Genomic DNA, 26,246 nt, shown 5'->3' on the forward strand with positions numbered 1-26,246 from the left:
TAATTAGTGCTATGATCTTTCTAAAGATGGCAAACAGAATACTTTAGTATTTAAAAGCTATACAAACTCACTTACATATGAGTGTAGGGTTTTGTGGGTGTGTGTAGAAAAGATCTGCAAATGTTATAGATAGTGAAAGTCACTCAGTCATGTCCAACTCTGCGACCCGATGGACTATACAGTCCATGGAATTCTCCAGGCCAGAATACTGGAGTGGGTAACCTTTCCCTTCTCCAGGGGATCTTCCCAACCCAGGGATCAAACCCAGGTCTCCTGCATTGCAGGTGGATTCTTTACCAGCTGAGCCACCAGGGAAGCCCCACAGGTGGGGGAGGGAAGGGTAAAGCTTTTTGTCTTTTGGGGAGGCACAGTTCAACCTGCGACAGTTGGGCTCCTCCTGAAACAGACCCTGAGACAAAGTTGTGAAAGCAAATATTTAGTTTCTTTGGGAGGTGATCCCAGGAAGCACTGAAGCAGGTGGAGAAGTGAGGAAGGGAAGGGAGGCAGACAGAGGACATGAATGAGTGGGACACTCTCAGGGGCAGATGGGGCCTAATCCTGCTGGGGGCCCCAGAGGACCATGCAGAATGTCCTGCTGGAGGAGGTTTGGGTGTGTGTGCTGTAACCTCCTCTGTAGGGCCTCGGGCTGCTGGGGCATGCCTCCCAGCATGTCCATTTCCTGGGAAAGCCCTCAGGCAGACCCGTGGCCATGGCAGGGGGAGGTGGCTGCCTGCAGGAACCCCAGGGACCATGGAGACACCGCCAACAGCATCTGCTCCGACCTCACAGAGTGGGTCTTCCTCTCACATTGAGAATAAGAAATTTTTATTGTCAATCACTTCAGTTCCTTTTTGAACATTGGCAGGTAACCACTATCTGGTAGATTATGAGTGAAAAAGATATTTTGCTCCAAAATCACTTCCTTTAGCTATTGTCTGATGATAGATCATTCCAAAGATTTTCAAATTGATAACTGCATTATCTGAGCTTGAAAAAACCTTGTCCCTGGGGCATATTTTTTCATCTTCCTAAAAGTTTGATTTGCAGGCTTATGCCTTCCCCTCCCCAGTCTGTGCCCATCTGGTAAATTCTTATGGGTGTGCTAAGTCATTTCAGGCGTGTTCAACTCTGTGAGACCCTATGGACCATAATCCGCCAGGCTCCTCTGTCCATGGGATTCTCCAGGCAAGAATACTGGAGTGGGTTGCCATACCTCCTCCAGCGGATCTTCCCAACTCAGGGATCAAACCCGCATCTCCTGCATTGCAGGCAGATTCTTTACCTCTGAGCCACCAGGGAAGCCTCGTAAATCCTTCTCCAAACTTTAAGACTGAATTGCATCTCTGCATCGACAGTGAGCTCCTGCCAGGCATCCTGCAGTGCCGAGCACAGTGCCCCATAGGAGGACGTTATCATAAATGTTTGCTGAATGCATGAAGGAGTGAATATATGAACGAGTGAATGAAAGGATGTATGCACGAATGAATGTGGGATCACTGGTTATTTCAAGCTCTCCCTACCACACAACTGGGAAGTGCCACCCTAACAACAAAACTGTAAATTCATTATTCTTCCCAGTGTGCCATAACCCAGGACTCTTTATAGTCACACAAACACCTTGAAAATAGTTACTGACAATTTGTTCAGCTGTCAGTGACAAGGCCCACATATGACCGGTTTTTCTTCCTACAATTTGATTGCTCTTTGATATGCAGCCACGTGACTCTTCCCCCAGGCCTGGCAGCACCCTCTTCACAGCCTTTTCTCTTGGGCTTATGGTCAGCTTGCTGTCCCCCCTCACAGGAGGCAGCTCCAGTCCACCATCCCACACCAGGCCTGTCCCTTTGTCCCTCTGGTGTCCTGGTACGTATGTCACGGTTCCATTCTCGAGACAGCGCTACCACTGCTCCTTGGTGCAGACATGGGCCAATGCAAAGTCTTTGTCTAATCTCAGAACTTTTGGTTTCTTTCTCTGGATTTCTGTAGGAGCTGAGGAACATCTGAAACACTGGCCAAGTGTCTTCAAATCAGTTATTCACTGTGCTGTCATGAATTCATCTACGATTCTGTGAAACCCAGAGCTGCTACCAGGACAGTTCTAGAACAGCCATCATCCTCATCTTCCTCTTCACTGTTACTGCCTGTCTTGTCAACCACTGTCAGCATCCATTTGTCAAGCACTGAACAGTGTGAGCTGTTTTCCTTGGAGCTGGAGGTGAGGTAGCAGAACCCTTAAAGCTTCTATCTTAAGTTCTATTACATTGGCACATTTTTTTTTTCACAACCACATTTGAACATCCATCCAACTAGTTAATAAATATTTATGGCAGGGCCATTACACTGAGAATACAATGGTTTAAAAGAGCCAGTTCCCCACAAATATTCATAGCAGTGTTGGTCATCATAGCCAAAACAACTAAACAGACTAAATATTGAAACAATGTTTAGTTGAAGCATTGAAAAAAATGTTTGAAACATTATTGAAACAACTAAAATATCTTCAACAAATGAATGGATAAACAAAATGTGGTATACATAATAGAATATTTCTCAGCTATAAAAAGAAATAAAGCCCTGATACCTGCTACAACATGAATGAACCTTGAAAACCTTATGCTAAATGAAGGAAGCCAGACACAAAAAGCCACCTGTTATATGACTGCACTTAAATGAAATATCCAGAATAGGTAAAACTACTATAGAGGTGGAAAGCCAATTGATTGTTGCTGGGGGTTGGGGGAGGGGGTCCAGGGTGTGACTGCTTGATGAGTTCAGGGTTTCCTTTCAGATGATGAAAATATTTTAGAACTAGATAGAGGCGGTGGTTGCACAACGATGTGAATGTACTAAATGCCACTGAATTGTATGCTTTAAGTGGCTAATTTTATGTTATGTGAATTTTGTCTCAATTAAAAAAAATTTTTTTAAAGCCCTGGTTCCTATTCCTCACAGTCTATGAGTTCCAAAGTTTCATGTACAGGCCCCAGAGAATCTGTAAAGGGGGAGAGAGACCACAGTCCGGTGTGGAGACAATCACTGACGTCACTGAGACCTTTAAAGTAGAAAAGGACGTGGAAACCATCAAAGGACAAAGGCTAGGATGGGATTAGCAGAGAAGTTAGGCCCTGTGGCTCTGTGGTGTTCTTGGTTCAGTCCTTAATTAACAGAGTAGCCTTGTTTTCTTTCGTTTTGTTTTAGCACTACTTAGCAGCCACTGGGCAAGTTGGTGGAGGAGAAGGAGATACAAGGTTGAATGAGATGAAGACTCAGCCCACTGTCCAACCTACCCACCAGCTTGCATCCTAACGAGGAAAGAGACCTGCCCTCAGACAGTGAGAAATGGGGTAGGATAAATAATAAATGCTGTGGGAGGGTCACATGGAACTCTCTGGTATAAGCCCAGGAGGAGGAGGGAGATAGACTTCATCCAATAGAAGGAGTTGCTTTCTACCCCGCAGGGCTGAGGGCAAGTGCCAAGGGCTTAAGAGAACTCCATGCCCAGACTCTGCCCTATAAGCTTATGTTTCCATCAGTAAAGGAGGCCAGTTGGGTGAGTGGCAGATTGTTTCCCAGTTAGATCAGCAACCCAAGGGAATTAAGGAAGTGCCCCCAGTGCTGGCTGATTCTGATTCTCTCCCCAAGAGATGGCCACTTGACTTTCCATTTCCCCTGGGTTCTCCACTGGCAGCGGGAGGCATTAAGGGGCAGGGAACCTTCTCTCTGGGATTTTTCTCTGCTAGAGAGAGTGCTCTGGGCTTGACCTGTAGTATCTTTCACAGTCATCCTTTGAAACAGGGATTATGAACACTTCTTTATTTATTTATCTTTAAAATGCTTACTTATATTTATTTGGCTGCACCAGGTCTTAGTTAGGCTTCCCAAGTGGTGTTAGTGGTAAAGAACCTGCCTGTCAATGCAGGAGACATAAGAGAAGCAGGTTCGACTCCTGGGTCAGGAAGATCCCTGGAGGACATGGCAACCCACTCTAGTATTCTTGCCTGGAGAATCCCATGGACAGAGGATCCTGGCAGGCTGCAGTCCATAGGATCGCAAAGAGTCGGACACAACTGAAGTGACTCAGCAGGCATGCATTGGGCCTTAGTTGCAGCATGCAGGATCTTTAGTTGCATGCAGACTCCTTAGTTGTGGCATGTGGGACCAAGTTCCCTGGCCAGGGATGGAACCCAGGCCGACTGCATTGGGAGTGTGGACTCTCAGCCACTGGACCACTGGGGAGGCCCTAAATGTTCATTTTTTGCAGATGAGGTTCAGAAAGATGAAATGATTTGCCAAAATCAGGCAGCCAGTAAGTGATGGAAACAGGATGTGAACTGGTGTGACGTCACGGGCTCTGCTCTGTGTACCCCCAATCCTGTTTGGCTAAGAGTCAGCGCCATGGGGCATCAACCTTCATTAGGACAAGTCCTCCAATTGGAAACATTGAAGGAAAAATTAACATAAGACTGAAAAATGTTGACAAGCTGTTGCTGGACCTATACCAGTGAACCTTCCTAGGGCAGCTTTGCTTCAGCTGGGCAGGCTCCATCACTCATGGGACCTCCCTGGCTCCCCTGAGCACCAGTGGCCTTGACCATTGTCAGGAGTCATGTCCTCAGTCCAGAGCTGAGACCTGCGAGGTTTCTGATGAAGAAAGAACAAAATGCTTGGAAACTTGAGTTGCACTCTGTCACAGTGAAAAGGCCAGAATTGGCATTTTAAAAATTCATTGTCTTCTAATAATAAAACTGTGTTGACAGAAAGCTGGGCTTCTGAGAGCATCAGGCTTGTGCAAACATCACTTCTGGAATGTTCACAACACAGGCTCAGGGAAATGAGAAGGTGACTCTGACTGGGGTCTCTGCAGTTAAAAGAAACAGGCCCAGAGGAAAAGCGTCCTGCTCTAGGCGGGCAGAAAGCGGCCAGAGGGAGGTGATGTGAGTTCCAAGAACAAACACTTGTGGAGCACCCACGTGTGCCAAGTGCTGTCACAGACACACACGCAAGCCTGTCTTTGCCCTGTGGAGCACCTGCCTCCTGTGTCCTGTGCTCAACTCCTTATTCCTTGAATGCAAAAGCCATGGAGGCAGAGGAAGCCAGTTCCTAGAGAGCCAGGGGGAGGAAGTCCTCCTTGGTCGCTCGGTCTCATCTTGCACTCACCCTCTTTACATCAGGCTCTGAGCCTTGGCACAGTCAAGTCCTCTGCAACCAGCCCAGCTGGCAGGGGCCCTGCTTATCCTTCTGACCTTACCCCGGAGACCCCCTACTCTGTAAAACAATGAGCAATCCTCTGGACAGAGGAGCCTGGCAGGCTATAGTCCATAGGTCACAAAGAGTTGGTCATGACTGAAGCGACTTAGCATGCATGCACACAACCAGCCCAGCTGACCGGAGCCCTGGGAGTCACTGTTGTGCGGAACCCGTGAGCTTGGAGCAGGGCCTGGTCCTGCTACCTTCCTTTCTCCTTCAGATCTGGTCCCCGTGGAGGAGCTGGTTTTCCTGTCTACCCACAGCCTGGGGCGAGCTCCTTGGGCACACACGCTCCACCTTTGCTGGAGGCAGGAGGTGGCAGGAGGCCAACTCTCCAGGGATGGGTTGGATCGTGGTGGGAAGTAGTAAAAGACTGCACACCTAACCCCAAAATCCTCTAGTCTGGCCTTTCCCAATGATATAGCTGATATTCTCATCTTCTCCTGTCAGATTCTTGAATGTATCTCTCCATTGGTTCTGAGCTCAGAGGATGGAAACTGAAGTGTAATTTCTTTCTTTCCTAGAATCCTCCTGGGGTCTCTTTGCTCCCCTAGCACACTCACTGCCTGGCGCATAGTGTGGTGATTTAGTTGCTAAGCCACATCCAATTCTTGTGACCACATGGACTGTAGCCTGCCAGGCTCCTCTGTCCATGTAATTTCCCAGTCAAGAATACTGGAGTGGGTTGCTATTTCCTTCTCCAGGGGGTCTTCCTGACCCAGGGATCAAACCAGGGTCTCCTGCACTGCAGGCAGATTCTTTACCATCTGAGCCACCAGTGCCTGGCATATAGCAGCTGCTCTCTATTTATTGAATACTGAAATAGTCAAAGATGCTAAGATGGGAGGCTGATGCTTTTCCTTCCTTACTGTAGAAATAATCCAAAGCCATTGTCATGGGTCACTTAGTAATTGTGCTTTGGTTGGGAAGGGTCAGGTGAATCAACCCTAATTTGATTGGTTGAAGGTCTCCTGTTTTTGAGGAAATTATGTCTGAAATGGAACTAGCCTCAGCCGGAAATGCCCAGGGCAAAACCCCTAGTAGTGTGTTAGTCGCTCAGTTGTGTCTGACTCTTTGCAGCCTAATGGACTGTAGCCTGGCAGGCTCCTCTGTCCATGGGATTCTCCAGACAAGAATACTGGAGTGGGTTGCCCTTCCCTTCTCCAAAGGATCTTCCCGACCCAGGGATCAAACCTGGGTCTCCTGCATTGCAGGCAGATTCTCTATCACCTGAGATCTCTATTGAGAATAAAAGCAATGGGAATTTGATAAAGTTAATTCTTTTGCAAAGGTCTGTCTAGTCAAACCTGTGGTTTTGCCAGTAGTCATGTATGGATGTGAGAGTTGGACTATAAAGAAAACTGAGTGCTGAAGCTTTGATCCTTTTGAACTGTGGTGTTGGAGAAGACTCTTGAGAGTCCCTTGGACTGCAAGGAGATCCAACCAATCCATCCTAAAAGGAAATCAGTCCTGAATATTCATTGGAAGGACTGATGTTGAAGCTGAAACTCCAATACCTTGGCCACCTGATGTGACGAACTGACTCATTAGAAAAGACCCTGATGCTGGGAAAGATTGAAGGCAGGAGAAGGGGACAAGAGAGGATGAAATGGTTGGATGGCATCACCGACTCAATGGACATGACTTTGAGCAAACTCCCGGAGTTGATGATGGACAGGTAAGCCTGGTGTGCTGTAGTCCATGGGGCCGCAAAGAGTCAGACACGACTGAGTGACTGAACAGAACTGAATTCTTTTGCAGGGATGGAAGTACCTGTCCAGGTTTTTGTTTCAAGAGCATTCAGCTGTCTAAACACTCAGCTCAGCCGAGCCTTACTCTGCATACAGACCACGGCTGGACTTCAGAGGCTCAAGCATCCTGCTCTCATCTTCCCATCAGCAGAGCTCCTCGTTTCCAACCCTGACAGGAAGGAGCTAAACCCCACGGCAGAGGGCAGGTGAGGGTTGGAAGAATTCAGGTGTATATTAAAAAACAAAACAAAACATTTTATTTATCTTTGGCTGTGCTGGCGGAGAAGGCAATGGCACCCCACTCCAGTACTCTTGCCTGGAGAATCCCATGGACAGAGGAGCCTGGTGGGCTGCAGTCCATGGGGTCGCACAGAGTCGGACACGACTGAAGCGACTTAGCCACAGCAGCAGCAGCTGTGCTGGGTCTTCGTTGCTGTGTCCGGGTTTCCTCTAGTTGCATGGAGCGGGGACTACTCTCTAGTCGTGGTGTGCAGGCTTCTCATTGCAGTGGCTTCTCTTGTTGTGGAGCAGAGGCCCTAGGGTACCCGGGCTTCAGTAATTGTAGCACATGGGCTCCCGGGCTCTAGAGCACAGGCTCAGTAGTTGTGGTGCACGGACTTAGTTGCTCCACGGCACGTGGGATCTACCCGGACCAGGGATGGAACCCTCGTCTTCCTACGTTGCAAGGCAGATTCTTTACCGCCGAACCACTAGGGAAACCCTAAAGTGTACATTTTCAGGTTGCTGAGGTGGTCATTGAGACTGTAGTCTTAATGCCAACCCCAGGAAGTAACAAGGTGAGAAATAATTTTTTTTTTAGTGTAAAACTGAAAATAAAGAGGGGGACACAAGAGAGATCTCAAGACATCCATCTACGGGGTGGAGGGGGAGAATGTAGAACTTTCCCTAAGAAAGCAAGTAGAAAGGAACACGAAGTTAAAGATCGGTGGACAGAATAAGCACCCCCTAATCTTTCCGTATTTCTGTTGTCTTGTTGCTGAAGCAGGATTGGCTCCTAAGTTTTAAGTCTTTCAGGCCACACAAAGGATGTTTGTCTTTCCCCTGTCTTTTTCTGTGTGTGGTGTGGGGGTGATGATGCGGGATGAGAAATGGAGTCCTAGCCACACGGGAGAGGAAAGCCGGGAGGCCTGGGTTTCCCACCACTGCAGATGTGCCCAGGTTGGGAACAGGAGGCAGCAGGTCTGCTTGATTGAAAAAGGAAAATCCACAGGGGGCCTTCTGATTAAACACAGGTCCCAAGGACCCACTGTATTGCACAGGGAAGGCTGCTCAATATTATCTAACAACCTAAATGGGAAAAGAATTTGAAAAAGAATAGATACGTGTATATGTATAACTGAATCACCTTGCTGTCCAACCAGAAACTATCACAACATTGTTAATTAGCTATACTCCAATATAAATTTTTTTAAAAATGCAGGTCCCATCAGGACCCCCTCTTCTTTTCATTGTGACTCAGCATGGTGAGATGGGGTAACTTGCCAAATGAAGAGAAAATCACCTCTTATCTCAGAAGTTGCTGTGCCAATTAAATACACTAATGTTATGTGCCGTGGCCTATTTTATCACCTTGTGGTAGATCCAGAAATCCCATGCCTGGGAAGCTTCCCTCTAGTGCACCTCTTTGGGAATGAAAGCAACGTTCAGGTTGCTTCCTAGGACTCTGGGAGGCAAGGCCCTTCTGGGAGGGGCCGCAAATGAGGTCAAGCATGACTTGATTGGCTACTGAGGCATGCTTAGTCGATCAGTCATGTCGCACTCTTTGTGACCCCATGGACCGTAGCCCTCCAGGCTCTTCTGTCCATGGGCTTTTTCCAGGCAAGAATACTGGAGTGGGTAGCCAGTTCCTACTCCAGGGGATCTTTCCAACCCTGTAGGACTGAACCTGCATCTCTTGCGTCTCCTGCATTGGCAGGTGGATTCTTTACCACTGAGTCACCTGGGGAGCCTGAGGATGCTGAGAACAACTACCAATAACAGAACGATCTGTCTGATCCAGGTGTGAGTGAATCCTTGTTCTCCTTTTGCTTGCAAGGAAACTGAGGCATGGAGAGGTTGGGTCATGCACTTTACATCACAGCCTAGTACGTTTAATCAAGTCGGGTTTGGGTGGGTTGTTCCCTACCTTTCTCTCTCCTGTGCCCTGCTTCCTTCTCGCCCTGACTTTATCCCCAGCCCGGACTGGAAGGAGAGCATTGAAAATATCTCTGTAAATCAGAGATGTGATGGTACCTGCCCGTGGAGCTGTCACAAAGATTCAGTGAGGTGATTATGCGACATGCTTACGAGCACGCCTGATGTGTAGTAAGCATTCAGTAGATGTTGGCTCTTAGGATCAGTGCTGGGTTCATCCTCTCAGCCAAAGGATTCCCGAAGGAAGAAAGAGAAAGAAGCAGCACTGGCAGGGAGGGCAACAGGGCAGCCGTGACCAGTAGCCCTGAATTCAGAACTCAGATTCTTCTCAGAGAGACCTCAGAATGACTGCCCGAATCTGCTAAAAGAAATAACTAGTGCTTGTGGTCACCAGATTGAACAGCTAATCACGGCTCTCCATCTGTGATTATGAAGTACCGGAGACTTGAGAAGGGAGAGCTTGTTAGGTGAAAATTGAACAAGCATCAGCCTCTTCGAGAGGCAAAGCGCTCAGTGAACATCAGAAACGGCTGTGTCTTAGGCATTCATCGGGCAACGGCTTATGATTTTTTTCTTTTTAAATATCCAGTGGCAAGCCTCAAATGCCTTTAAAATGAGGACCCAGAATAGAATATGAGTCTAAAATACAGGAGGCCCAAACGAGCTCTATTGAAGGTTCTAAATAAGGCACCAAGTTTATCACTCAGTACAGAAAGACTAGCTCCAGGCTTCCACTGCTAATTATAGTGTTGACTTCATTTTCTTCTCTTTCTTGCTGGTGTGTGTTTTTAGTCTTTGTTTCCTAACAAGTCTGGGATCCCTTGTGGTGATTTCATTCTTCCCCTAACACTCTCCCACCGCTCCTTTCAGTGCACCAGAGTCTGGACAGCTGGGTAGATTCGCTGTCACATCCTCTGATTATTGTGTTTCTCTGGCTGCTCAGACAGGGAGCCGAGTCCTTCCTACTTCGTGCTTCCGTAGCCACAGGGTCACCATGGGGGGCGGGCATCCATCCTCCACAGGGATATGACCTTGCCCACCTGAGCAACAGCTTCCACTGCACACCCCCCTGGATACACATGAGTCCCTGCACCCCAGCCTCTGGGGACTAGACCCCAGGGAAGGCACCTGACCTAAGGGCCACAATCGTTTGGCTTACAGAGATGCACTAGACCAATCAAATTTCTTTTTTTGAAAAAAATTATTTATTTATTTATTTATTTTTGGCTGTGCTGGGTCTTTGTTGCTGCTCATGGACTTTCTCAAGTTGCGGTGAGTGGGGGCTACTCTCTAGCTGGGGGGCACAGGCTTCTCATTGCAGTGGCTTTTCTTGTTGCAGAGCTCAGCCTCTAGGGCATGATGGCTTTAGTAGCTGCAGCACATGGGCTTCATTGCCTCATGGCATGAGAACTCTTCCTGGACCAGGGATCGAACCTGTGTCCCCTGCCTTGGCAGGCAGATTCTCAACCGCTGGGCTGCCAGGGAAGTCCCAAATTTCTTTACCCACAAATCCAAATTAAAATGAGACAACGCATTCACTGGCTAGTTGCAAGAGCTTCAAATCAAAGGCTGTACAGTTGAGTCATGCATGGGGAGACCTCACCTAGATGGATGGCCTGCTCATGGCCCAGCAGAATCAGAGGTGAGGTGTGTGGCCACGCCTGACCGAGGTGGGGCACCAGAATGAAGGTCCCCAGATCCAAACTCCAGGTGTGTCCACAAGGGGCTTGGCCTGATTACAGCTCCATCTGGGTCCTCAAGATGAGCCCCATTTTTATACCTAAGTTGGGCTTCCCTGGTGACTCAGATGGTAAAGAATCTGCCTGCAGTGTGGGAGATCTGGGTTCGATCCCTGGGTTGGGAAGATCTCCTGGAGAAGGAACTGGCAACCTACACCAGCATTCTTACCTGGGGAATCCCATGGACAGAGAAGGGCTAGAGTCCATGGGGTCATAAAGAGTTGGATATGACTGAGAGACTAACACACACACACAGAGGATCCTCTTTACTGCAACCAGATGAACCAATCCTGGTAGTGAGTAACTCGGTCCATTTCCACAAGATGCCATAGGAGTGCAGATCTCTGATGTCAGAGCAAGTTGGCCTGGCCCTTGTCCCTGGGCTGGTTCAGGGATGAAGCAATGGTAACCTGAGGCTTATCTGTGTGGTTTCCAGGACTGTTGTTGGGTGGGTGTGTGAGCGGCTGTGATTCTGGGAGCAGCTTCTAAATCAAGCATTTAAGGCCCATTTACAGGTAAGGGGTGGATGCATCTTAATTCTGAACTTGCTTACTGGGGCCAGTACCTACACAGCCATTCAACAAGTATTTATTGGGTCCCTCTGATGTTCAGCCCTGAATATTCATTGGAAGGACTGATGCTGAAGCTGACACTCCAATCCTTTGCCACCTGATGTGAAGAGCCGACTCACTGGAAAAAAAATCCTGATGCTGGGAAAGACTGAGGGCAGGAGGAGAAGGCGGCAACAGAGGATGAGATGGTTGGATGGCATCAGCAACACAATGGACATGGGTTTGAGCAAACTCTGGGGATGATGAGGGACAGGGAGACCTGGTGTGCTGCAGTCTATGGGGTCACAGAGAGGTGACTTAGTGACAGCAACTGATGTCAGGTTATGGCACTAGGTGTTAAGCATGAATCAAAGATGAAACGTTCGGGTATCTGTTGCTCTGGACTTAAAAGATGCATGCACAAATCAAGGAAAAAGTGATAACTGTCATGAAGATGTACAAATAAAAGGCCATGGGCTTTCAGAACAGGCACCAGCACTTCCTTCCAGAAGGATTATGGGAAAGGTTGAGGCTGAGATGCCGTTGTGTCTGGACTTTGACCCTCAGGGAAGATCTGGAGGCTGGTGAGTGGGAAACACCAATAGAAAGCAGTGCGTGCGGAGCTTCAGAGTGAGGAGCACGAAAAGGAAAGACTGGAGGTCACTTTGGGTTGAGAGCCATTCATAGGTGATGGAAAACATCATGCTGTGCAGCGGGCTTTATTTTGAAGCCGATGTGATGTCACTGGAGGTTGTGAACAGGACAATGGTGGGCAGAGAGAGCCTTTGGAAAGATTACTGTCAGTTGTATTTATAGGATGAAGAAGGCAATGGCATCCCACTCCAGTACTCTTGCCTGGAAAATCCCATGGACGGAGGAGCCTGGTAGGCTACAGTCCATGGGGTCCCTAAGAGTCGGACACGACAGAGCGACTTCACTTTCACTTTTCCCTTTCATGCACTGGAGAAGGAAATGGCAACCCACTCCAGTATTCTTGCCTGGAGAATCCCAGGGACGGTGGAGCCTGGTGGGCTGCCGTCTATGGGGTCGCACAGAGTCGGACACGACTGAAGCGACTTAGCAGCAGCAGCAGCAGCAGTATTTATAGGAAGCAGGGAAGCCTAGTGATGCTTAAGGAGCTGTCCATATCGGATCAAGTTGAGGGGCAGAGCGGTGCTCCCACTCAAGGCATCTTCACTTCTGCTTCCTCCTCGGGAGCCTGACTAGTAGCACGTTCCCCTCATGACAAATTCCTCTTCTCTTCCTGATGGACCCCACCTGCTCCCCACCCCCAACTGTAAAACATTGCCAAATGGATTTAATTCAAATGCTACGTAATAAAAACATAGAGTAAGGCAACATAAATGGGAATGCTTTAAGTAACGTCCTCTGGCATCTCATAAAAGCCTCTTAAATTGATTACAGGAGAGTACAGGGTGCAGACGCCAGAAAAAAGGAGGATTTTATGGGAACTTTGGCCGCGCCCCAAAGGGGAGTGTGTGGTGGTTGCCACGGACATAACTCTCCCCAGATCACGTTTGTGCTTCAAATGCTGCACCCTGCACAATGACTTTCCCTTCCCTACACAGCGCATGTATTTAAAAACAAAAACCCGCCGTCATTAGCGATTCGTCAGCTCTGATCATCTGGGCTGCTAAAATTCTGAGGTCCGCTTTGCAATAATTCAGACAACTAGGAGTGTGAAAGAGTCATCCTGGAAGCTGGGGAAGATCTGCTTTTTTACCCGCTAAGGGGCTGGTTTTGCACAATGCTTAGCCCCGGTCGTGGTATTCGGTGCAGAGGAATATGATGCACTAATTCAGCTGCTGGAAAACCCCTGGGAAGTTGGGGGAGGTTTCTTTCCAGCCCCACTCTGGAGTCTTCTCTTGTCTGTCCAGTCATCTGTCCAGATCTCTGCTGCTAGAGCAAGGCAGCCTGGGCGTGGCTCTGGGCGGGGGCGGGGCTGACCAATGAGAGCAGGAGACTGATCCTGCCTTCTGCAGAATGGTAGCAGTACCGTCTGATTGTCAAAACGCTAGTCTGAGAACAGAAACACATTCTTGGGAATAGTTTGTGACTCATAGAAGTGGAAGGTTTTTTTTTTTTTTTTTTCAGTATTTCTTTATTTGGCTGCATCAGGTCTTAGTTGCAGCCCAGAGGATCTTTGCTGTGGCTCCAGGGCGTCTCTCTAGTTTTGGTGTGCAGGCTTAGTTGCTCTGCAGCATGTGGAGTCTAGTTCCCTGACCAGGGATCAAATTCACATCCCCTGCATCGGAAGGCAGATTCTTGACCACTGGACCACCAAGGAAGTCCCAGAGTGGAAGATCTTTTAAAGCCACATGTCAGGCTACCAGAGGAGTGATGTACAACAAGCCAAATTCAAGAGACTGATTGATGTGTTTTCTATGGATGGTTCAGATTGGTGCTTCTAAGGCGCTTGTAATAACTCCCATGGTTTGGCTGCACTCATAGTTTGCCTTTCTAAGTGTGTATCTCCTGGCTTATATCTTCTTGAGAGATAGATCTGGTCTTTAGAGCTAAACCAGGAGGCTGCTTCTTCTTCTTTTTTTAAAAACAACCTGTATTAATTTGCAGTATTTTCCTCCAGAGGGTGAGATGCTTCCAATAAGCCTGGAACTCCCTTGCTTTTTCTGTTCTCTTTCTCCCTCCTCCTCTCACCCTTCCCTCTCTCTTTCTTCCTCTCCCCGTCTTTCCTCATCTTTCTTTCCTTTCTCCCTTCCCCCTTTCCTCCTTTCTCCCTTCCTTCTTCCTTTTTTTCTTTTCCTTCCTTCCTCGCTTCCTCCCTCCCTCCTTCCTGTCTCACTCTCCCTCCCTCCCTCTCTCTTTCCTTCTCGTCCTCCCTCCCAGTCTCTCTCTCTCCTTCAGTATCGACTGAGAGTATCCTAAGTGCCATTCTGCTATAGGCAGGGAGAGGGTGGCATGAGTGGTAAAAAAAAAAAAAAAAGAGCAAAGTCCAGTCCCAGGCTGCCCAGAGCTCAGAGCGCAGTGTGATGATTCTCAACAATGTCTCATCATCTGGTGCACATCAGAATCACCTGGACCACTTTTAAAAAAAAATTCTTGAACCCCACCCCCCAGGAATCTTCAAAGGTTCAGCCTCAAAAGAATTATTATGAAAAAAAATCTTCTCAGGCAACTTTCTTATCTTGTCATCAATCTTATTTTGTCATCAAGGAGACAACCACTGGCCCATTGGAGAAAAAATAGCTACAACACTATGTGATGTATAAACACAAAGCTATGTTAGCAAGAAGGGAACTACTGATTCAGTTGTTGGAAGAGGGTTGGTGGTCAAGGAAAATTTCATAGAAGCAATGCTTGAACTGGGTCTTGAAGGATGAATAGGAGTTCGCTAGGGGTTACTGGAGCTTCCATGGTAGCTCAACAGTAAAGAATCTGCCTGCCAATGCAGGAGACGCAGGTTTGATCCCTGGATCAGGAAGATCCCCTGGAGAAGGAAATCGCAACCCATTCCAGTATTCTTGCCTGGGAAATCCCATGGACAGAGGAGCCTGGTGGGGTCTCAAAGAGTTGGACATGTCTTAGTGACTAAACAACAATAAGAGGAGGGGGTTACCAGGGCAGATAAAGGGAAAGTCCCTTTAGACAGATATGTACATGTGAAAGGAAACCAGCTCATTGTAAGTGCTCCGTGCTGTTCTGCAGGGCTGGAATGGACTAGACTAATAGGAAGTGCTTTGAGGCAGGGCCCGAGGGATGGCTGGGGCCAAAGGATCCTGGCTTTGGAGATCTTGCCAACTCATTTGTATATTTTCCCTGCAAGCCGTAGGAAAACTTTGAAGAGTTTCAAAGAGGACATGATAGAGTCACATTTACATTTCAGAAAAATAAACCAGGGACCACGTTGTGAGGCTGAAGTGAGCAACATCAGTTAGGAAGTTCTTACATTAATTCAGAAGACAGACCCAGCATCTCTTGGGTCCCAATTCTGTGAGGACAAGAGACCTTTGTCAAACACCCAGGCAGGCCGTGTCAGATCCTTTACAGGTGTGTCCAGGTTCTTCGTTTCCATTTGTTCCCATGGAAACCTAGTGCTTTTTTTTTTTTTTTCCTATCACCCTATTGTGCCATCAACCACAGACACACCTGGTGTGAGAGAAAGTTTTATAAGCCTCAACCAACACACTCCCAGCTTCTCAAGTCCCCGGGTTCGAGATGGCAGCGTGGAAGGAGGTGAGGCTGCAGAGCCCATCACGTCAGCGTTTACCATGGATTTGTTCGTCCCCGTCCTCTCTGGCAGGTAACAATGATAGAATCAATGCCTTCATTTCATGCAAAGAAGGTTTTCAAGGCTGCACAAACTTACATTTTATGGTGAAATCAAAAACAACTTGTTAAATTTACTGTCTTGTGACCATAACCCCTACTTCATGTTCTTTATCCCAAACATACAGAACTGATAAAATATGAGTGAATGGAACACTCAGAAGAATTCCCATAGAGTAGCAGACAAATGCTCCTAAGTCGCTACTAAATGGCTCAAAGATAATTTTTCAATCAAATGCTTGCTTGGCTCTAAGAAATTTGACTCTATTCCAAAAAGCTTTGTGACCTAAAAAGTAAGCCAATATGGGAAGATTGGGTTCAAAACTTCCAATGACTGAGGTTAAAACAATCTCTAAGAAAGATTCTAAATGGAAAAGCCGATGTAAGAGCCAAATACTAAGTGAAACAACTAAAAATTATGGGTCAGACCCTGTGATTGTGCATTTCAAATGAATTCTCTAGAGTGTATCAAGGGATATAGCAGTATTTATAATATATGCTGGGTTTACAAATTATATCTCCATGATTTTGTACTATTTTGTGTTGATTGTAAAAAAAAAAACAGTGTGAGAAAGGGATTTGCAAACTCAAGCCTTTACACTCGCTGCTTTTCACACCCCCGCTCCTCTACCTTTGAGAATACATACAAGCAGCAAAAATGGACTGAAAAATGCCTTGTAGGCTTACTTTAGGTGCATGAGCCTAAATTGTGATTTTATATGCAAAAACAATGATGAAATCATCAGAGGGGTCAGAAGAAGCCAGAAGGCCCTAGAGAAGCGATTAACAATTGAGCGTTTCCAGGTCATGTGAAAATTTGAATTCCATTTACCAAAGATACGTGTAGAAATGATTTTCATGATGATTAAGACCTGTAACTGTAAAAATGTGAAATTTATAAGATCGTAAAAAGGTTCGTTTAAAATGGAAATATCCCAGCTGGGTGGGTTGGCCAGGGGGGTCTCAGCTGGGTTCCTGCCTGAGCTCATTACCATTCAGTATGGGCACTGGTTGTTTTTTTTTTTTTAAAGGCAGCATGTTATTCTTAAGTAGTTTCTCTGATTATCTTCTGAGCATCATGATGGCCTCTGCAAATAGTGAACAGCTGTGCAAGGCAAATGCATATGCCAAAAGTGTATTAATTGAGGGTAAATTAGGCATTTTTCCTGTATCCTTATGACTATGAAATAGCTCATTCAAGTTTCCGCAAATTAATGATATGTTGTCTGTATGCAAGAGGAGCCAGAGCTGCTGACATCACATGTTTGTGGACATACAGGGTTGGAGGAGGCATAGACAAGTATAAGATGAGGGAAGGTGGAAATGGAGAAGATAAAGGGTGGAGGTGAGGTTTGCTTTCAGAGGAGAGGAGAAGGGAAAAGAGATGACCTTGTAGGCATTGATTCCAAAAAGCATGACAAGATACTGAGCAGTGTCATTGGGGTCTCCTGAGCAAATGTAATTATCCTTGAGAACGCCTTTCACTGGCCCCATCCTTAGCCACGCTAACAGGCTGATTGTCACACTCCCCTCTATGGAAGTTATCCCTGCCCTTAGCTTCTGTGCAGGGGGCCGGTTTTGGCAGCCTTGGGTGTATCCTGTGATTGTGATTGACCGTTCACACCTCCAGTCATGGCTGGATGGACCAGGGCCCAATTTAGTGGCTGCAGAGTTTCAGTTCAGTTTCAGATCAGTTTCTGTTCCAATTCTCTTCCAATTCAGATCAGTTTCTCTTCCGGGAATTTGAACTCAGACACTGATGCTATGTTGGATATGGATGCTGCACCTATATTATCATGTAAGTGGGGGCATTTGGAAATGCTTGGACGTATTTTAGGTTGTAATAACAAATAGGTAAAAAGATGTCACTGGCATTTACCGGGCAGTTCAGTTCAGTCACTCAGTCGTGTCTGACTCTTTGCGACCCCATGAATTGCAGCACGCCAGGCCTCCCTGTCCATCACCAACTCCCGGAGTCCACCCAAACCCATGTCCATCGAGTCAGTGACGCCATCCAACCATCTCATCCTCTGTCGTCCCCTTCTCCTCTTGCCCCCAATCCTTCCCAGCATCAGGGTCTTTTCCAATGAGTCAACCCTTCGCGTGAGGTGGCCAAAGTATTGGAGTTTCATGCAGCACCTCTGCACAGGACAAACGGCTCAATCAAGAGTTGTCCCACCCAACAGTCCTTCAGGGAAAGGCTGGGTGGAGGGCATGGGCTACTTAAAGGGACAGGCAAGAAAAAACATTTCAGGTTAAAGGAATATTAATTGGCCCAAGCTTTAGGAAACACTGGCATATGTGAAACTATCAGCATCAAGTCCCCACCTCTCTCCCTTAGTCCCATAAATTACTTCATTTCAGTCACTCCATCGTGTCTGTTTGTGACCCCATGGACTGCAGCACACAAGGCTTCCCTGTCCATCACCAACTCCTGAAGCTTTCTCAAACTCATGTCCATCGAGTTGGTGATACTATCCAACCATCTCATCCTCTGTCGTCTCCTCCTCCTGCCTTCAATCTTTCCCAGCATCAGTGTCTTTTCAAATGAGTCAGTTCTTCCCATCAGGTGGCCAAAGTATTGGAGTTTCAACATCAGTCCTTCCAATGAATAGTCAGGACTGATCTCCTTTCGGAGAAGGCAATGGCACCCCACTCCAGTACTCTTGCCTGGAAAATCCCATGGATGGAGGAGCCTGGTAGGCTACAGTCCATGGGGTCGCTAAGAGTCGGACACGACCGAGCGACTTCACTTTCACTTTTCCCTTTCATGCACTGGAGAAGGAAATGGCAACCCACTCCAGTATTCTTGCCTGGAGAATCCCAGGGATGGCGGAGCCTGGTAGGCTGCTGTCTATGAGGTCACACAGAGTCAGACACGACTGAAGCAACTTAGCAGCAGATCTCCTTTAGGATGGACTGGCTGGATCTCCTTGCAGTCCAAGGGACTCTCGAGTTTTCTCCAACACCACAGTTCAAAACCATCAATTCTTCGATGCTCAGCTTTCTTTATGGTCCAACTCTCACATCCGTACATGACTACTGGAAAAACCATATCTTTGACTAGACGGACCTTTGTTGGCAAAGTAATGTCCTCTGCTTTTTAATACGCTGTCTAGGTTAGTCATAGCTTTTCTTCCAGGGAGCAAGCGTCTTTTAATTTCATGGCTGCAGTCACCAGCTGCAGTGATTTTGGAGCCCAAGAAAATAAAGTCTGTCACTGTTTCCATTGTTTCCCCATCTATTTGCCATAAAGTGATAGGACTGGATGCCATGATCTTCGTTTTTTGAATGTTGAGTTTTAAGCCAACTTTTTCACTCTCCTCTTTCACTTTCGTCAAGAGGCTCTTTGGTTCCTCTTCACTTTCTGCCATAAGGGTGGTGTCATTTGCATATCTGAGGTTATTGATATTTCTCCTGGCAATCTTGAATCCAGTTTGTGCTTCATCCCTTCTGGCAGTTCACATGATGTCACCCAGCTTATTTAATTTCTATGCAAGTACAATATACAGCCTTGACGTATTCCTTTCCCAATTTGGGAAATAAGTAACTTAGCTTTCCCAAACTGCTGTAAACCAGAAATATCCCCAGACATGCTCTTCTGCTGCTTTCACACCTGAGCCAGAGCAGGCCCCAGGTAGCTGCTGCTGTTCCCTTGCTAAGTTGTCCACTCTTTGTGACCCCATGGACACACCAGGCTTCCCTGCCCTTCACCATGCCTAGAGTTTGCTCAGATTCATGTTCACTGACCTGCCTGAAACTCCTGTACTTGTTTTCACAAGCTGTTCCTATAAGCTTCCAATAAGTCACTTTTAAACCTGACCTCATTTGTATTGGATTCTGTTTCTTGCATCTCGAGTCCACACTAAGACAAAAATATATGATGGGATCCCTTCCGGGGAACTGGATTGTAGCTGTAACAGAGTGGGCCCCACAGCTGTATACCTCTCATATCTGCAGAAGTATTAATAGTGCTTCCTTCCCCATCTCAAAAGTGTCCCAGTTTAAATGACACAACCATGCTACCCACAAGGCACGCAGATTGCAGGCTGCTCTTCACTGACCCAGAATCAGCAGACAGGTTAGAAGTCCTGCATGGAAGGGTCTCTGGGCCCTGGAAGCAGCCAGCTATTCTTCATCTGATAATTAAAACACATTTGTTTTCAACTTAGAAAGCCTCAGGCTGAGCTGAGAGCTGGAGGAATCTTAGAAGCACGGCTGGGCTCTGGAAGCTCAAATCCACGGTGCTGGGGGTACCAGTGAGCCACACAGACAAAGGTCCCTCCCCTTGTGGACTTAAATTCTAGCAGGAAGAGACAGAGTGAACTATACACACAATAAATATGTATGTGTCCGACTCCTTGCAACCCCATGGACCGTAGCCCACCAGGCCCCTCTGTCCATGGAATTTTCCAGGCAAGAATACTGGGGTGGGTTACTACTTCCTACGCCAGGAGACCTTTCTGACCCAGGGATTAAACATGTGTCTCTTGGGTCTCCTGCATTGGCAGGCAGATTCTTTACCACTAGCACCACCTGAGGTGATAAATACCATGGGGGGAAAAACAGTCGGGTAAGAAGACTATGTGAATCTTAAGGTGGGGGCTCAAGGTATAGGAAAAATAAGGCAGTCTGGTTAGGCCTTCCTCCTCCCCCTCAGCTTTACTGGGATACAACTGACATGTAATATTGGGAAAGTTTGTGGTACACAATGATTTGATATATGTATAGGGAAGACCTGATTGAAAAGCTTTTATGTCATTAAGAAACGGTCTCACTGGACTGTCCTGTATGGCCCACAGGATGTTGGTTTCCATGGTTCTTCTCAAACTTTAATGGCCGTTCCAATCACCTGGGGATCTTGTTAAGCTGGAGATTCTGATTCGGTAGATCTGGGATGGAGTCTAAGATCCTGCCTTTTTAACAAGCTCCCAGGTGACGCTGCTGCTGTTCCGTGTCTCTGTTAGATCAGCGCCTGTTCAGTAGAGCCCTGGGGTGTCGGATGGTGAGGCTCAACAAAAGACCGCAAGGGAAGCTGAAACAGAGGTTTACACCCACAGTAGGTGGTACCTGGCATGCCTTGCAGGGCCAGGAGGGGGGAAGTCAAGGCAGGGTGCAGGCTGAGCGGCAGGAAGCTGGGCCACAGGTCTTTTTAGGGTTAGTGGGTACGATGCTTTGGGGTTCCATGGCTAAGATTGGTGAGTTGGTGAGTTCAGACCAAAAGAGCAGGGTTTTGGTAAGCTTCTTGGGGGTCTTATCTAAGGGGCATACAAGAGGAATGCCATGGGAATCAGGGACATTTTGCCACAATTGTCATCGGAGAAGTCACAGGGAATTTATATTCACCTGTGATTCTATGGGCTGTAGTCCAGGGCGTGCACTTGCATGAGGGGCTAATGTCAATTTAAGGCCCTCTCAGGCCACTTGCAGAGAAGGCAAATGGCACCCCACTCCAGTACTCTTGCCTAGAAAATCCCATGGACCGAGGAGCCTGGTAGGCTACAGTTCATGGGGTCGCTAAGAGTCGGACATGACTGAACGACTTCACTTTCACTTTTCCCTTTCATGCACTGGAGAAGGCAATGGCAAGCCACTCCAGTGTTCTTGCCTAGAGAATCCCAGGGACGGCAGAGCCTGGTGGGCTGCCGTCTATGGGGTCACACAGAGTTGGACACAACTGAAGCGACTTAGCAGCAGCAGCAGGCCACTTGACTACACGAAATAGATGCCATGGCCGCAATATCACAGAGCAGTTTAGCCGAACTCTCCATGCGCTGGATCTTAGATGCCTCTTGGAACAGCAAAGACCTATGGAACACACATCTCCGTGCCACTTCCCAAGCACCCAGCCCCCTGCGTTGTTTGAATAGGTGCTCCATAAACACGAATAAATAAATGAACCGAGAAAAAGAGATGTGAGATAGAAGAGGTTGTCATATTAACAAACAGCTAAGCTATGTTGATTGACTTACTTAACGAATTCTTTTTTTCAGAAGCAGCATTTCATCACAACTGTGTTCATTTGCACTTCACTATAATAATATTTAATCCATACAGAATTAATCCAGTTTTAAATGGGGATGCCATTAGTGCTCCTGAAAGATTTCTTGCCTTGGGATTTTTCAATGACTCATCATGAATTTAACTTGTCCTGTCTACAGCCCCAGGGCTGCCCTGTGCTTAGAAAATGACCGATCTAGTACAATTCGATGGGTGCCGGAATGGGCCATCTGCTCAAAAGTACTTCCTGCCCTGACTCGAGAAAATTCACCATCGTAACTTCACTGAATAAATCAACAAATAATTTGATTATCAAATCAGTCACTATTTACAAAATAGTTGCAATGTACCAAGAACTGTATGTTGTACAAGGATGAATTAAGACATAGTCCTGTTCTGTAGGGACTGCTCAGCCTGATGTAAAGATAAGAAATAGACATTTACAGATATGTAGATGGCATAAAGTTACTTCTTCGAAACCCTAAACTTCTGTGCAAAGGAGTGACTGCCTAGATCCCTAAGGTTTGCGATCACTAGGGAATTTAACTGGAGAAGGAGATAAAAGTATGAAAATATAAAGATCATGATTACTCTGGAGTTAGACAGTGGTGGGTGCTAACTGTGGAGGGTGCCTTTGAGTAAATGCTTTCCCTCTCTAAGCCCATTTCTTCATCTGCAAAAGAGTAATAACCTCTACCTCTGTGTTGATCTGAGACTTATTGAAATAGTGTATTCAAAGCTCTTGGGATAACTATACTTGGTAAGATTCCTGGAGCAGGAATAACGCAGGTGTTAGTTCTCTAGTCATCTAACTTGAGCAGAACAAGCTGTGAGCATCACTTTTTGTTCATCTCTTCCTTCATCACTTCCAAGCACTCACTATGTGCCAGAGACCAGGTTAGATGCTGGAAAACATGACTGTGGGTTAAACAGAACCGTGTTCCTGCCTCCAGACTGCATGGTACAGCCTCTTCGGTACCAGGGAGGAGGGGGGGTCAGAGCAGAGTCTGGAGGCTGATTGTCACGTGCACACATGTCCGACTCTTTGCGACCCCATAGACTGCAGCCCACCAGGCTCCTCTGTCCGTGGAATTTTCCAGGCAAGAATACTGGAGTGGGTCGCCATGATTAACCTTGGCCAAGAGAAGGCAGGAAAGGTGGGAACAACATATCCAAAGGCCCCTGGGTCAAAAAGAACAAGGCACTGAGGGGGTTGGAGCAGTGGGAACAGGCCGGAGGCGGGGAGACCAGCTGGTCTGTATTTCTGTCACCCTTCTCAGAGGTGATGAGGACCTGAGGCCAACCCTGGGGGTGGGGAGGTGGGCACCGGAAACCACAAAGAAGAGGTGAAAAGGTCCTGGAGGAGGAAGCTGTCAGATGTGACTCTGGGCTTCAGCACCGTCTGGACATCAGTGCCTTTAACGGGAACAGTGATCTGTGAGGGGAGCTGGCTCCAGCAGGCATATGGACGGTGTCAGGTTTAGACCCGCTGAGTCCCAGGGCCTCCCAGGAGAAGACTGTGTTCTATATTCTCCCAGACTCCCCCCAGGAGCCACCTGCCCAGGGCAATGTGCCAAGCAGTAACAGACTTTGTCCATATATTTTGCTTCTGCAAGAGTCTCTGGAAGGTAGAAAATGAGAGCACAGAGCTGTGGAACCTATTTCATTAGGAAGCTGGGAAGGATTCTGGTCCCAGCTGTGGCTGTGCAGACAGAGTGAGGTGCCTACCCCGCTTTAAAGCCCAAGCGCCGCCCCCCACCGGGGTCCTCCGCTATGCACCAGAGCAGAGCAAGGTCATCATCAAGGCCGCTCCGGGTTCTTCCTCACTGCCGCCTCTCTGCCTTGGATCATCGCAGGGAAGAAGGGGCCCTCTTCCCTCTAAGACCACCTCTCCCCGTGACCTGCCGCTGTGGCTCTGGTCATTCTTACGAGCTACTCTCCCCTCTGGTTCTTCAGTCTCACCCTCCCTATTATAGTCTCCGCTGTCTGAAAGGATGGTTTATTGTATCAGCTTTAAAAATAACCCCAAACCAAGCCTTCCCAACCATTGCTATCCCTTGAATTAGTTTTCTTTCATTCCCCATCCCTTCAATTGAAAAAAAAAAATTTCATGTTGTTCATTGTACGCCCTTATCTTACAACTGGAAGTTTGAAACTTTTGACCACTTCAGTCATTTCAACCACCCACTCCAACCCTCTGTGTCTGCCAACTACCAGTCTGTTCTCTGTGTGTGAGTTCAGGTTTGTTTAAGATTCCACATATTAGTGATAGCATACACTATGTCTTCTTCTGTCTGATTTATTTCGTTTCGCTTAATTCCCTTAATGTGCATCCACACTGCTGTAGATGGCAGGAGTCCTTCATTTTTATGACCGAATAATCACTCTGTAAGTATGCCACATTTTCTTTATCCATTCACTGTCAGTGAACACTTAGGTTGTTTCCATGTCTTAACCATTGTGAATAATGCTGCAATGAACATGGGGGGTGCAAATATCTTATTGTGACAGTGATTTCATTTCCTTTGGATAAATTCTCAGAAGTGGAATTACTGGATCATATAGTAGTTGTATGTTTAACTTTTTGAAGAACCTCCATACTGTTTTCAATAGTGGCCACACTGATTTACATTCCCACTAACAAGGCACAAGTGTTCTTGTTTCTATACATCCTCACAAACATGATTTCTTTTCGACAATCGCCTTTCTAACAGGTGTGAAGCGATAAACTCGTTGTGGATTTGATTTGCATTTGCCTGATGACTAATTATGTTGAGCATCTTTTCATGTATGTGTTGGCCATCTGTGTGTCATCTTTGGAAAAATGTTCAGATCCTTTGCCCATTTTTTAATGGTATTGTTTGGCTTTTTGCTATTGAGTTGTATGAGTTCTTTGTATATTTTGCATGTTAACCCCTTATCAGATATGCAAATATTTTTCCCACTCAGTAGACTTGTTTTTCATGTTGTTGATGATTTTCTTAGCTGTGCAGAAACCTTTTAGTTTGATATAGTCCACTTGTTTGTTTTCTGCTCTTTTTTTCTTTTTTTTTTACCTTTTGTTGTCAAATCAAAAAAATTCATCACCGACCTATGTCAAGAAGCTGACTGTCTATGTTTTGCTCTAGGAGTTTTATAGATTCAGGTTTTACATTCAAGTCTTTAATTCATTTTGAGTTGATTTTTGTTTATGGTGTGAGATAGTTGTCTGGTTTCAGTCTTTTGTATGTGGCTGTACATTTTTACCCACATCATCCACTTAAAAAACTATTTTTTCCCTATTGTATTATCTTGGCTCCTTTATCATAAATTAACCGTATATGTATAGGTTTATTCTGGGGTCTCTTTTCTGTTTCATTGTGAAGTGAAGTGAAAGTTGCTCAGTCGTGTCTGACTCTTTGCAACCCCATGGACTGTATAGTCCATGAAATTCTCTAGGCCAGAATACTGGAGTGGGTAGTCTTTCCCCTTTCCAGAGGATCTTCCCGACCCAGGAATCAAACCAGGTCTTCCGCATTGCAGGTGGATTCTTTACCAACTGAGCTATCAGGGACTGCGTGTCTATTTTAGGCCAATTCCATACTGTTTTGATTGTTAGCACTTTATAATATAGTTTGAAATCAGGGACTATGAATGGTTCCCAATTTGAGGGAAAAGCTTTGTTCTTTTTCCTTCAAGATTGCTTTAGGTATTCTGAATCTTCTGTGGTTCCATATAGGATTGGGAGTGTTCATTTCTCTTTTTAAAAATGCCTTTGGTATTATGATAGGGATTGAACTGAATCTGTAGATTGCTTTGTCGTTTGGATATTTTTGCAATATTCTCCCCATTAATTTGTATCTTCAGTTCCTTTCATGAATGTCTTACAGTTTTTAGTGTACAGATCTTTTACCTAATTGGTTAAACTTATTCCTACAATTGAATTCCTACAATTCCCACAATTGAAGCAATTGTAAATGGGATTGTTACTAGTGTATAGAAACACAACTAATTTTTGTATATTGATTTTATATCCTGCACCTTTATTGAATTTATTGGTTAGTCTTAACAATTTCTGAGAGAAGTCTTTAGGGTCTTCTATGTATAATGTCATATCATCTGCAAATTGAGACAGTTCTACTTCTTTTGTTCTGATTTGGATGATTTTGTTTCTTTTTCTTACCTAATTGCTCTGGCTAGACTTTCGGGACTGTGGCAGGTACAAGCAGCATGAGTGGGCTTTCTTGTCTTGTTCTTTATCTTAGAAGCAAAGCTTCCAGTTTTTCACCTTTGAGTATGATGTTAGTTATTGGCTCATTTGCCAAATGTGTAAGAACCACTAAGCTAGTTTCCAGATTTATTTCAGAGGAAATTGTTCCATATGTCAGTATAGATGTGTGGTGTTCCTTGAAAGGAAGTGAATTCAGGAGACTTCTGTGTTGACATCTTGAGTCAAAAGCCTCTTTCCTCTTCTGAACTTTTAAGATAATCTTCATTCTCTCCTTCCACTTCCTCAC

The 26,246-nt window shown here is 46.3% G+C and overlaps 1 long non-coding RNA gene across 1 annotated transcript in view; it reads left to right on the forward strand.

Moving 5' to 3' along the window:
* Positions 1-26,246, forward strand: part of LOC145528681 (uncharacterized) — an 81,553-nt gene that overhangs the window by 599 nt on the left and 54,708 nt on the right. Inside the window, exons 2-5 of the long non-coding RNA XR_014070546.1 lie at positions 1,987-2,215; positions 3,199-3,344; positions 7,009-7,204; positions 15,565-15,724. This is a non-coding gene — a long non-coding RNA (uncharacterized LOC145528681). The remainder of the gene's footprint in view (positions 1-1,986; positions 2,216-3,198; positions 3,345-7,008; positions 7,205-15,564; positions 15,725-26,246) is intronic.

Source organism: Giraffa tippelskirchi, chromosome 12, assembly GCF_054371585.1.
Source record: "Giraffa tippelskirchi isolate mGirTip1 chromosome 12, T2T-mGirTip1v1.2.pri, whole genome shotgun sequence".
NCBI lineage: Eukaryota > Metazoa > Chordata > Mammalia > Artiodactyla > Giraffidae > Giraffa > Giraffa tippelskirchi.